This window comes from Herpailurus yagouaroundi, unplaced genomic scaffold (genome assembly GCF_014898765.1).
Source record: "Herpailurus yagouaroundi ecotype Mexico unplaced genomic scaffold, PumYag 141, whole genome shotgun sequence".
NCBI lineage: Eukaryota > Metazoa > Chordata > Mammalia > Carnivora > Felidae > Herpailurus > Herpailurus yagouaroundi.
The window spans coordinates 3883822-3897254 of NW_024412396.1; positions in this window are offsets into that span (position 1 = coordinate 3883822).

Here is a 13433-nt window from a genome sequence, read left to right on the forward strand (position 1 = left end):
GTATTTCAACAGGCCTGAGCTTTCCGACGCAACGCGAGCTGTGCTCGCATTATCTCCAGCAAAAAGCCTGTTGGACTGATTATTTCAGCTCAAGAATTTTAGAGTCCAGGGGAGGATGCATTTTAATGACTCCAGGGAACGGATCAAATTAAACACATTATCCCGGATTTTCTTCCCTCGCCTGCTCTCACCCGCCTTCTCCGCGACGTCTGTCGGCGCAGCGTGGGCCCCAGCCGCGTGCCCCGGATCAGCCCCTCTGCAGAGCCGCAGCCCGTGCTAAAAAACGTAGGGCCTCCGCAGCTTGTCTTGGCGCAGATCCTCCAAGGTCACCTTCCAGCAGAATAAACTTAGGAACCGTAGGAAGTTGTGTGCCCGGCCACCGGGTCTGCAGCTGTGCGGAGAAAACAAACCCAGACCCCAAAGCTGGCACAGGCTACGGGGGGCGACACACTGTTCTTTACATATAGTATCTATAATTCCCCAAGAGCCAGCAAGAATAGTAGTATTGTCTTGTGGTAGATGAGGAAACAGGTTAAAAAAAACGTTTTCAAGGTCATGAAACTAGTAAGTGCTGAGCTGGGACTCACCCCAGTTTGTCTGGTCCCAAAGCCTGGAGCATGCATAGTATCTCCCCAGAGCTAAGTCCCATTTCTCTTACCCTTGTAAGTATCCTGTGACACTTGGCCAGAACATGAGGTCACACATCAAAGGGCTTCCATGGTTGGGGTGATGGTGTTGGTGTAGAGGGTCAGGCTGCTTTGTGCACCTTGAGTGTGAACTTCCAAGTTCTATTTATCCTCTGTCCTATGCAGCTCTTGGAATCATCTGGCATTTAATGGGTGCTCACTGCTGCACAGGACGACTTAATTGGATTTAATTAAATTCGTGGCCCCTTGGGTTATTTGGCAGATTTGACAGATTTACTCATGATTTGAAAGCAGTTTGTTTCTGTCTCACCTTTATACAGAAGTTCTTTCTGTGGAGCTTCTTGTTAAAACACTCTCAGAAACCCACAAGTAAGTCTTGTAATCGCTTTCTCAGCTTTCTTCTCACTGATAAGATATGAGTGATTTTTTTTTAAAGGCACCACTAACTAATCAATCAAAACAAACAACTGTAATCTGATTTTAGAGCAATCTGCATGATAAGAGTTGGCCAAGGAGAAATAATTTCCTATCCCGGTGGGATAACATGCAAATGAAATTTCAACTACAGGCTCCCTCGCCTCACAGAATGTCAGAGAAGGAGGTGCCAAGCAGAACGTGTTTATGAATGGGAAAGCCAGTGGTGTTATATTTTCTCTTAGGTTATTCTCAATCTCGTTTTCATAAGGAACAAAACAGCTCTAAACATTTCTAAATATTTCACTCCATATGGCCCAAATCCTAAACTTAAAAATATCTACCCACTGCCCACAGAAAGGTTTTTAAAAGAGAAATAATTGATTTTATTGGACAATTTCCTCAGGAAAATTTTTCCAGGGGTAAAAATCTGGGCTGCCCTCTCAGCAGTGGAGCTGTGTTTACACAAAGGCTGGACAGTTATTATATTAGCCATGTCATGGACAATAATTGCACTTGGTGGAAAGCTGGACCAGAGGACCCCCTAGGGAAGGTTCTGCTGACTCCTTACAAAATCCTAGTAAATGAAGCACATGAGTGCTTCATTAAATCGTTAAAAAAATTTTTATTTTAACTTAAAATTTTTTTTATTGTTTATTTATTTTTGACAGAGAGAGACAGAGTGCCAGCAGGGGAGGAGCAGAGAGAAAGGGAGACACAGAATCAGAAGCAGGCTCCAGGCTCTGAGCTGTCAGCAAGAGCCCAACATGGGGCTCGAACTCACAGACAGTGAGAACATGACCTGAGTCGAAGTTGGACATTAACCTACTGAGCCACCCAGGTGCCTCTGCCTTTGACCTTAATAAAATTCATTATATTATCTTGTGAAGAGCCAGGACCAGTGACCAGTGACCTCCTCCACTGTGTTAGAGGGCTCATCCACCTTCCCCAGACCCACTTTCCGACTCCTGCAAGCCGGAACTGGCCACGGGCTGTGAATAAATACTTCAGAGAAGAACGAGAGAAAACTACAGTCGTTAAAAATGGGTCACCACAAAGGGGCGCCTGGGTGGCGCAGTCGGTTAAGCGTCCGACTTCAGCCAGGTCACGATCTCGCGGTCCGTGAGTTCGAGCCACGCGTCAGGCTCTGGGCTGATGGCTCGGAGCCTGGAGCCTGTTTCCAATTCTGTGTCTCCCTCTCTCTCTGCCCCTCCCCCGTTCATGCTCTGTCTCTCTCTGTCCCAAAAATAAATAAACGTTGGAAAAAAAAATTAAAAAAAAAATGGGTCACCACTAAGAGAAATGGGTTAGGACACAGTAGATGTACCTAAAATGAGCAAGCTCTATAGCTGTTCTTACTATCTTGAAAACCAGCTGGTACATGACAGATGCAATTGTATCAGCTCAAATCCTATAATTCTTTCTTTCAGCAGTGAGCCTAAATGCTGTCCCTCCAGCAAGGGAATGGCGAGGCTGATACACACCGCTCCTCCAAGGCCTGCAGACCCCTGCAAGTTTGTGGTCGCCCCTGGATGAGGGGAGCAGCTGACCCCCACACAGAGCAGCGCCATCATCTTTCCCCTTGCCTGTTTGACCAATATTTCTTCAGTGTCGACTATGTGCCAGGCAAGGTGCTTGGGATACGGCAGTGACAAGGAAGATGAGAGCTTATATTCTAGTGACGGAGACAGACAGCAAAAGAATGAATACATTAGAAAATAATAGCAATAATTGCTATGAAGAAAATAAAACATGAAGGTGGGAAAGTGAGGTCTGGTAACTTCGTGAGGATGGCTGGTGAGAGAGGCCTCTTGGAGGGGTGGCCTGAGGGTTGAGGAAAAGCCAGCCAGGTACAAGTCTGGGCCAGAACATTCCAGGCACAGGAAACAGCAGGTTGGAAGACCAAAAGGAGGAAAGCTTGGTGTGCTTGACAAACATAAAGACCAGTGTCTTGCATGAGGGAGATGGTGGTATGACATCAGGTCAGAGGGAGAGGCAGCTGTACTAGAACTCGAGAGTGGTTGAATCCTGACCCCCGTCTTGGACTGTGTAGATCCAGCCTCAGTCATATGGATAAAGGACATATCTGGACAGCCACAGCTGCTGAACCTACTGCTTGATTTGAACCTTTCAGGGTACTATTAGGATCCAGCCATAATTACTGTTGGCAGGAATGCCCCACATTCTCTCAGAACGATCCCTCACGTGCAAGCCTTGAATCTGAAAAGTCAGCTGGGGGAAAGAACCACTCGTGTCCTCCATCAACTTTGAAAACCCCTCCAGCATCCATTTTCTCTGATTGTAAGTGCAAGGTTGCCAGTGATTTTTCCCATTAGATCTCTGAAACCCGTGTAAGGGTTTTCCTCAGAGTCCCATCAAAACAGCACTCTTTGCCGATGTGAACAATTTTAAAGCATCGTGATATTACATAGCTCACTAAAGAGCGGCCCAGAAGGGGAATGATATCGATGGCTGGGGTTTTAGTACCTCCCGTAGCCTCAAGCCACACAGGGCTCCACCCCCCCAGGACAGGTGTTTTTCTCCCCTGACTTTTCTATATTACACTTATATCCTATGTATAAAGGTAGGTGGAAAATTCTTAGTTTCGGAAAATCACTTTGAATGGAAACAGAAGGTATCTGAAGAGAGTCCCACTGGGGCTGGTGCTTCGAGAGAAAGGCCTTCAGACACCAGTGACATGTCATCCATTCGTGGAACAAAATGAGGCCCAGACTCCCCCTGGCCCCGTCGCCCCCCCCCCCCTTCCACGGTGGCACTTTCATTTTAGAAGAAAGTGTCCTCCCTGCTTTGGCCTCTGCCCGGCGTCCTGGTCTTGCTCCAAGCTGTCAGCCAACTAGTCCTTCCGGGTCACCCCGAGGTGAAGCTCGACAGCCTGGAAGTTGAATCCCGGCCGTGCTTCTGACAAGCTGTGTGCCTTGGACACACTTCCAGCCATAGGTCTTTCATTCCTAAAGCCTCCTGACTTACTTCACTACCAGTGCTGTGGTTTGACTAGACTTGGACGGTTAATGGCCATCCTGGTTTTCGATGGCTGTACTGGGTCGGGCGTTTGGAGTGATTATGAGACCTGTGTGGTGCAGTGTAGGCAAACCCATGTGCTGACCTAGAATCCTGTGTATTTCTCTTTGCGCTCTTCCTACTTTTCTGTGTGTCTGCAGGCTTCTCCTGGGTTGTCAGAGCATCCAGATAGAAAGAAATGGTTAATAATATTTGTGTTTGTCTGCTTCCCCCCACCTTTTTTTTTAAGAATCCCTTATTTAAAAAAAAACCTTTTTAAAAATGTCTTCATGTATTTTGAGAGAGAGAGAGAGGGAGAGCACGTGGGAGGGGCAGAGTGCCGGAGAGAGAATCCTGAGCAGCCTCTGCCCCATCAGCGCAGAGCCGGATGTGGGGCTTGAACTCAGGAACCGCGAGATCACCATGTGAGCTGAAATCAAAAGTCAACCGAGTGAGCCACCCAGGAGCCGCTTGTTTTTGTTTTCTTTTGTCTGATTTCCAAACTAGGTTATGGGGATTCGTAAAGGAAGCTCCTGAGGGGAGCAAAACATAGTATGTGCCATCACAGAGATTAATAATAGCTGGAGGGAGAGGTTGACACCATGTCTTCCTCCCCAGGAAAGAGTATGAAGGTCATCCGGGGTGAGGATAGGAAGCAGAGGTGATCCTGGACCCAACTGTGGAGGCCGCCAGAGGCTACGTGAGAAAGGTTCTGACTTGAGGGGTGGGGGACACAAATGAGAGCAGTCACTACAGAGAGAGGCAGAGCGCCACACAGCCTCCTGCCCTGCTCACTGCCTGGGGCTCCCCCAGCAGATGGGCACACACGGAGGCCTGATGTACCTGAGCTTCGACCCACACTGTCCTGTGTGCACCCACCTCTGTCACCGTTCCAGGATACTAGGAAGCTCTTCCCCTCACAACATAGAGTGAGGGACCTGAATTTATAGAGAGGGGAGTGTTGTAGAGAACAACAACAACAACAACAGTAACAACAACACCCAAAACGGGGACCAGCGTGTTGCTGGCCAGCGGGGAAAATAAACCTTATTACCCACTTTATGGGATCGGTTATGATTGGTATCAGCACAGGAGGGTGATTGAGCTTAAGGAAGTCCAACATCCTTTCCCCCGATGTTTGGAGGACAGTCCAGGAATGCTGAGAGGCAGGTAAGCAGTCCCACTTGGGGAGCCCAAAACAGGACGCTTTGAGTAGCTTTAGGGCTTCGGTGGCATAAACATGGGTCACGTGGTTTTCCCTTTAACTTTGGGACTTATATAGGGCTTTGGCCCACCACATGGCTACTTTTTACAGTGATGCAATTATCTTCTGAGGGGTGAGGTTGGGCTGGCAGCTTTAGGCCTTAGATTTTTAGCAAACAAAACCCAAGAGGATTTTGACCTAGCAGCTAATGGCAGCTTCATCCACAGGCAAGCAGCTGTTTAAATTTTTTTTTTTTTAAATGCGTATTTATTTTTGAGAGAGGGACCGACAGAATGTAAGCAGGGGAGAGCCAGAGAGGAGGAAAACACAGACTCTGAAGCAGGCTCCAGACTCTGAGCTGTCAGCGCAGAGCCGGATGCGGGGCTTGAGCTCATGAACCGCGAGATCATGACCTGAGCTGAAGTCAGGTGCTTAACCCACTGAGCCACCCAGGCACCACAAGCGGCTGTTTTTATACAGGCGAGGTGGCAAGTGCCAATCTTACAAAAACGCTAGCACTGCCTTGAGCTCAGTAAACAGAGGGAGCTGAGGCAAGGTTGTGATTAGAGGGAAAGAAGAATGTTTTCATATGTCAGCTTTTAGGTCTAGGGAATGGAATAATTTTTTTATTGCTTGGCTGCAAATCTATAGTCCAAGACTTTTAAAAAGCAGAGAAGCTGTATTTCATGTGCTCTGAAAATCATTTATGTGTGAGGTTCTAGCTTTAAAAGGATGTGCCAGGCAGAGATAGGCAGTGCTAGGTCAGCCATACAACTTCTGGTCCTCTTTTATACTATTTTGAAAACCCAACAAAGACTATTTCCAGGGATAGAGAGGGGCATGATATAGTGAGAAAGTGGTCAATCCACTGAGAGGAGATAACTATTCTGTATGGATAGGAACCCAATAACAGAGATTCAAAATCCATGAAGCAAATGCTCACCCAGCTAAAAGAAGATGCAAATCCACAATTATGGTTGCAGACTTCAATGCACTTCTCCCAGTAAAAGAAAAAATAGAAAATGAAGGAAGATCTAGAAGTCTTGAATAACATTATCAGTCAAGTTGACCTAACTGCTGTTTATAGAGTACATCATTCCAAAACAGCAGAACACACACTCTTTTCAAAACAGCAAAACATGTTTTCAAACATGAAAGTCATCAAGACTCTGAGTCATAAGTCTCCATAAATTTAAAAGCTCAAATTCATATAAGAGCAGTAAATTAGCACACACATTTCTAATTAGGAATTAATTAGAAATCAACAAGAGAAACATCTTTAAAAAATTCCAAGTTAAAAGCATATTTTAAAAATAACATATGGGTCGAAGATACCACAAAAAATTAATGTTTTTGAAGTGAATGAAATTGAAAGCACAATACATCAAAAATTTTGGGATGTATTTAGAGCAGGGCTTAGAGGGAACTTTATGGCATTAAATGCTTTGAATATAAAAAAGAAATATTTCAAATAAAAAACCTAACCTTCCACTGTAAGAAACTAGAAAATGAGAGCAAAATAAATCTAAGGCAAAAAGAAGGAAAGAAACAATAGAGAGAACATTGGAAACCCATAAAATAGGAAATGAACAAACAATAGAGAAAAACAATGAAATCAAAAGCTTCTGTAGACTGAGTAATGGTTCCCCAAAGAAGCCCAAGTCTTAATCTCTGGGACTTGGGAATATGTTACTTTACAGGTAAAAGGGACTTTGCAGATGTGATATTTTAAGGATCTTGAACTGGAGAGATTATCCTGGCTTATTGGGGTGGGTCCAATGTAATCACAAGCATCCTTATTAGAGGGGGCAGGAAGTCATGGTTAGAGAAACAATGGTAGAAGCAAGAAGTTGGACGATGCAGGGGGTGGGTCATGGGCCAAATAATGCAGGTAGGTTCTAGAAACTGAAAAAGGTGAGAAAGTGCATGTTCCCCTCAGACCCTCCAGAAGGAATAGGCCCTGCCAGTACCTTGACTTCAGTTCAGTGAGACTGATTTTGGACTTCTGACTTCCAGAACGGTAAGATAACAAATCTGTATTGTTTTAAGCCACCAAGTTTGTGGTAATTTATCACAGCAGCAATAGGAAACTAATACAATAATCCTTTGAAAGATCAATAAAATAGATAAATTTCTAGTCAGACTTAGCAGGAAATCAAGAGAGAAAATGCAAATTACCAAGATCAGACATGAAAAAGGGGATTACTCCAGATATCAAAAGGGTAATAAAATAATGAATAACATATGAATGAAATGGACAATTCTCTTTAAAAGGTACCAAATTACTGTAGTTGAGTCAAGAAGAAATAGATAACCTACAATGATAAACTATATTTATGAAAGGAATTGAGTTCCTAATTGTAAATCTTACAACAAAAACAGCAACTGCAAGTAAATTCTGGGCCCAGAATTGGCTTCACTGTGAATTTTTACAAATATTTAAAGAAGCTATAACACTAGTTCTACAGAAATTCTTCCATAAAATGGAATACAAGATGTTACTTCCTGGCTTATTTTAGGGGTCAGCACTATCCTGATGCCAAAATTAGTCAAAAATATTACAAAAGAAGAAAACTACCCATATATAGGTGTAAAAAAATATCAATGCAACTTTTGCAAGTTACATCCAGTAGTATATAAAAAGGATAATAGATAATGACCAAGTAGGGTTTATCCCAGAAATGCAAGTGTGATTCAATATTAGAAATAATCAATAATATAAGTCACCATATTAACAGATAAAGAAGACTATCATAGATGCAGATGGACAATTAGAAACTGAAATTTTAAAATATTTACAATAGCATCGAAAAACATGAAATAATTAACAAAATATGTGAGAGATCTGTACACTGGAAACTGAAAAATATTGCTGAGAAAAAAAAAATTAAAGACCTAAATTGGTGAGATCTACCATGTTTATAATCGGAAGACTCAATATTGTTTCCCTGCAAATTGATCTATAAGTCCCAAGCAATATCAGTAGGAATTTCTGCAGGGATTTTATAGAAATTGACAAGGTGATTCAAAATTTTACATGATAATGCTAAGGCCTAGAATAGACAAAACACTTTTGAAAAAGAAGAATAAAGTTGGAGGACTCCCGCTAATTTTAAGACTTTCTATAAAGCTACACGTAATAGTGATGGTGGGTGATTGGCATAAGAACAGACATGAATATCAGTGAACCAGAATAGAGTTCAGAAAGAGACTCACACATACATAAGCAATTGATTTTTGACAAAAATACCAAGGTAATTCAATGGAGAAGGAGTAGTTTTTTACACAAATGGTGCCAGAACAGACTATATGGGGGAAAAATACTTTGACTTTCCTCTCACACCATATACAAAAATTAACCTGAAATGAATCCTAGACCCAAATATAAGAGCCAAGCCACAAACTTTCTAGAAAAAAAACTTAGGAAAAAAAATTTGTTGTGACCTTTGGGTAGGCAACAATTCTTTAGACAGGAACTTGAGTGTCAAAATGAAAAACTTCTACTCTTTAAAGGCCTTTTTAAAAAAAATGTTTTTTTAATTTAATTTTTTATTTTCAGAGAGAGAGAGAGAGAGAGAGAGAGAGAGAGAGAGAGAGAGAGATAAGGGGAGGGGCAGAGAGAGAGGGAGAGAGAGAGAGATAATCCCAAGCAGACTCCACCATGTCAGCACAGAGCCCGACTCCGGGCTTGATCCCACAACCCTGGGATCATGACCTGAGCCAAAATCAGGAGTTGGACGTTTAGCTGACTGAGCCCCCAGGCGCCCCAAGGACAGCCTCTTTAAAAAACAGTCTGGCAGTTTCTTAAATAGTTAAATATATATTTACAATATGGCCCAGAAATTCTGCTGCTAGGTGTTTATCCAAGAGAATTAAAAAATGTGTTCATAGAAAGACTCGTATGTGTATATTTATAACACTGTTATTCAAAATTGTCTCAAGCTCGACATTACCCAAATGGCCATTAACTAGTGGCAATTGGACAAATTTTGGTACTTCATACTATAATGTTACTCAGGGATAAAATAAACTGCTACAATACATGCAACAACCTGGATGAATCACAAAAGCATATGGTAAAATGAATAAAGCCACACCTACAAGATGACATACGCCATGATTCATTTATATAATTCTCTAGAAGACAAGACCAGACCAGTGAATCCTGTGGACTGTGGGTGCAGGGAGGGTCTTGACTTGAAAGAGACACAAAGGAAATTTTTGAGTGGTGATGAGAAATGTTCTATGTTTTGTTGGTCACGGTGGTTACATGACTATACATTTGTCAAACCTCATCAAATTCCTCCTTAAAAATGATGAATTTTTTTTTTTTTCTTTTCTGGGCCGCTACTGCCCAGTGGTTCACAGCTGAAGGTTGTAAGAGAACTATTTACCTTCAGGGTCATTAGACAACTACTTCTGTCCCATGGAAGAGAGCTCACCTGCAGCTACTGAAAGAACTACAGCCCTACCTAAATATGGAGATTCCTCTAGATGGACTCAGAAGGACTCAGAAGAATAAGAAATTAGGGAGGATGAAATTTGGGACTCATTTTCTTTTGGCTTTGAACACAAAGGCAAGATGGTTTGATTTTGGACTTTAATATTCAGGGAATTTGATTTTTTGGAGTTGTAATTTCAACCTGGGAAATTCGTGATGGAGAAGGTTTATACCCAAATGGAATTTTTTATTATTAATGTATTATTGGAATATCTTTTTTAATGCTTATTTGTTTATGTATGTATGTACGTACGTATGTATGTATGTATATATGTATGTATGTATGTATGTATTTAGAGAGGGAGTGGGGAGGGGCAGAGAGAGAAGAGAGAGAGAATCCCAAGCAGGCTTCATACTATCAGCCTAGCTGCTGACATGGGGCTCGATGCCATGAACCGTGAGATTACCACCTGAGCCCAAATCAAGAGGCAGGCACTTAACCAACTGAGCCACCCAGGTGCCCCTGGAATATCTTAATGTTGCCATTTAGTTTCACCAAAGAATCTCTGATGAGCTCTTTTGGACAGTGTGGCTGGACCTAATTTAGGATGGGAAATAGAATAAGGAGTGCTCTCGTCAGTATGGCTTTTGAGTTTTAAAATTGATGTTATGACCCACTACGTAGCTTTCTGGGGACAAAAATAATTACTGTGCATTAACAGTCCCATGAAGGAATAGTGGTCAGTATTGAGGGAGAAGCCCCATGAAGCGGCAGCTATACTTTTTGGATGGACTGCTGACTTCCTCCCCTGGATGGAGGACCACACCTTCACAGAATTAGGGGTTCAACCCAATGGGTTAAGAAGGAAAACAAAAAGCTGAGGAATCATAGGAGGAAACACTCCTTTCTCTTCTTGGTTCCAATGCTTGTCAAGGTTGACAACCACTACCTCAGAGCATGATTCATTGCTTGGGAACTTGCTACAAATGCAGATTCTCAGGCCTCACTGAGACCTGTGGAAGCAGAAACTCATAAGTAGGTTCAGTAATCTGTGTTTATACCAAGCCCTCCAGGTGATTCTGATGCTCAAGTTTGGGAAGCATAGCAGTGGAGAAACTTTGCCGGTCCCTTGCCACATGCTTGACTCTTCTTGGTGAGTGGGGGGAAGGCAGGAGTGACCTGTCAGATGAACGAGTTTGAGAGAAGAAACTGGGCACGTGAGGTGTTTCTGGCACTGCTTTCTTTAGTTCCTTCTGGCTTCTCCTTCTTTGGAAATTGCCTGCCTCTTTTGGCCTCTTATCCCCACTATGCGACAAGCCTGAAGGGCAGGCACTGTCCTCAGTCAGAGGGGCTCGAAGCCTGGGAAGTTTAATTTAGGCAACAGTAGTAAGTTTATTTGCCTTTCCTGCCCATGTTCCCCAGAGCTGTACTGTTAATAGTTATTTGCCATCTGTCTGACTCCTGTGTTTATCTCTCCGTTGGTTCTGAACTTGGGCAGGGAAGAGGGACAATATTTATTGGGCAGTCCTAACCTAGGGGGCAGTTTTGGTACATTTGCCACCCTTGAATTAGGCTAATTAGGCTGTGAAGAGCCTGCTCTGTGAAGGTGCTTGCGTGTATACATAAGGAATGGGAAGCAAACAAATTATTTCCTGGGTTCTGCTGTCTGAATGCTGTTGCTGCGTTCCTACATGGCTCCACTACCATGAATTTATTTGTTGAAACAGAGTCAAGGAAAAGAATATTATTCACATTATAGGCTGGAGGCGCTCCATCAGAAATTAATCAAGAGTAAAGTGACAAAGACTTAAGGTAGTTCATTATGTTGTCTGTTAGACCCAGATGTGCCCCCAAAAGTAGTGGCTTGTGTCGACCTTTGGATTCTCTGTGGAAAATATATGGACTATACTATGACCCATTTATGATCACTGACAATCAAAAGTCACCCTCGCTTAGAAGAGATCTAAAATGGAAGACATGTCCAAAACTGGATAGAGGCAAGCCCCCAGAAGACATCTCCAACTTGATTTCTAAGTTTTATGGTTGTAAACATGTACATTTCCCCTCCTATGACAATACGTTGTGATTCACTATGCAACTTATTTTCTTTTTATGGCCTTTGGGTCTCTAAGATTAAAGTAGCTACATGCCAATACATTCTATATTTTCATTATTTCAACCAAACGATGACACTTCCTAAGATTAATTATTGAAGTTTGGATGAGGACACAGCCTCAGGGAAGAAGATAAAATATAAGGGAAGTTAGGTTCAGGCTTTTGTGTGCCATTGAATCTTTTCCCAGTGGATTGGTCCCCGAACTTTTCCCCTAAAATAAGATTGGGTCAGCATCAGGCATTATAGGCATTAACATGCAGAACCTAGAAATAGAAATAATCTAGCACAATTGCCCACTAGGATTCGGTGGAAATTGGCCTAATCCCACTAGGATTATGTGTAAACTGTGTAAACTGTATAATCTGGCCCAGCACTGAGGCCCATCTTTATGATGGATTAAGTAAAGGGGTGCCTGAGTAGGTCAGTCGATTAAGCGTCCGACTCTTGATTTCGGCTCAGGTCATGATCTCACAGTTCATGGGTTTGAGCCCCGTATTGGGCTTTGTGCTGGCCTGCTTGGGATTCTCCCTCTCTCTCTTCCTTGTTTGCTCACACTCTGTCTCAAAAAAAAAAAAAAAAAAAAAAAAAAAGCTTAAAAAGATGGAGTAAGAAGGCTAAAAATGATGGCAAGATTCATCAACGTTAACATCTAGAAAGAAAATCAGGCCAGAAATTTTTGACAGTCTATCCTTGGCTCATAAACATGTTATACTGAGTGTATTCTCACATTTCCTTTATTGTCAGTTGTTGAGAACTTAAAAAGCTTAAAAGCCATTTTCTTTCTTTTCTCTTTCTTTTCTTTTTATTTGTAGATGGTATAATTTTGAGCCACAAATTATAATGCAACTGAGAAATTATTGAAAATTAAGAACATTCAGTGAGGTGCCTAGTTTCACAAATATGTAATTAAAAATGACTTTCTATGTAAGAGCCATAACCGATTAGAAAAATGCAATGAAAAAACCAGTTACAAGAACAAAATTGTACAGAACTTACATGAAGAAAATGAGAAAAATTTACTCAGGAATATAATACCTTAATAAATGAAAAGGCATCTTTCTGGATGAGAAACAAAATTTGTAAAGCTAATGAGTTTTCCCAAGTAGTTTATAGGATTAACCTATTTCAGTCAAAATCCTAATGTAAAACTTTAGAAAACATAAAAAGAATAAAACTGATCCGGAGTCTTTGGAATAATATACCACAGGCTGGGTCCTGGGAAGGCACTGGTGGCCTTGCCTCTGAGCAGACAAATCAGGAAAGTCTGGCTATCAGGTGGTCAAAGAGAACAAATATCCCCTACAACGAAGACACTGCATTCTTTTTGATTACCGAGTAATACTTCATTGTATGTATATATACCACATCTTCTTTATCCATTCATTCATCAATGGACATTTGGGCTCTTTCCATTCTTTGGCTATTGTTGAGAGTGCTGCTATAAACATGGGGGTGCATGTGTCTCTTCAAAACAGCACACCTGTATCCCTTGGATAAATACCTAGCAGTGCAATTGCTGAGTCATAGGGTAGTTGTATTTTTAGTTTTTTTGAGGAACCTCCATGCTGTTTTCCAGAGTGGCTGCACCAGCT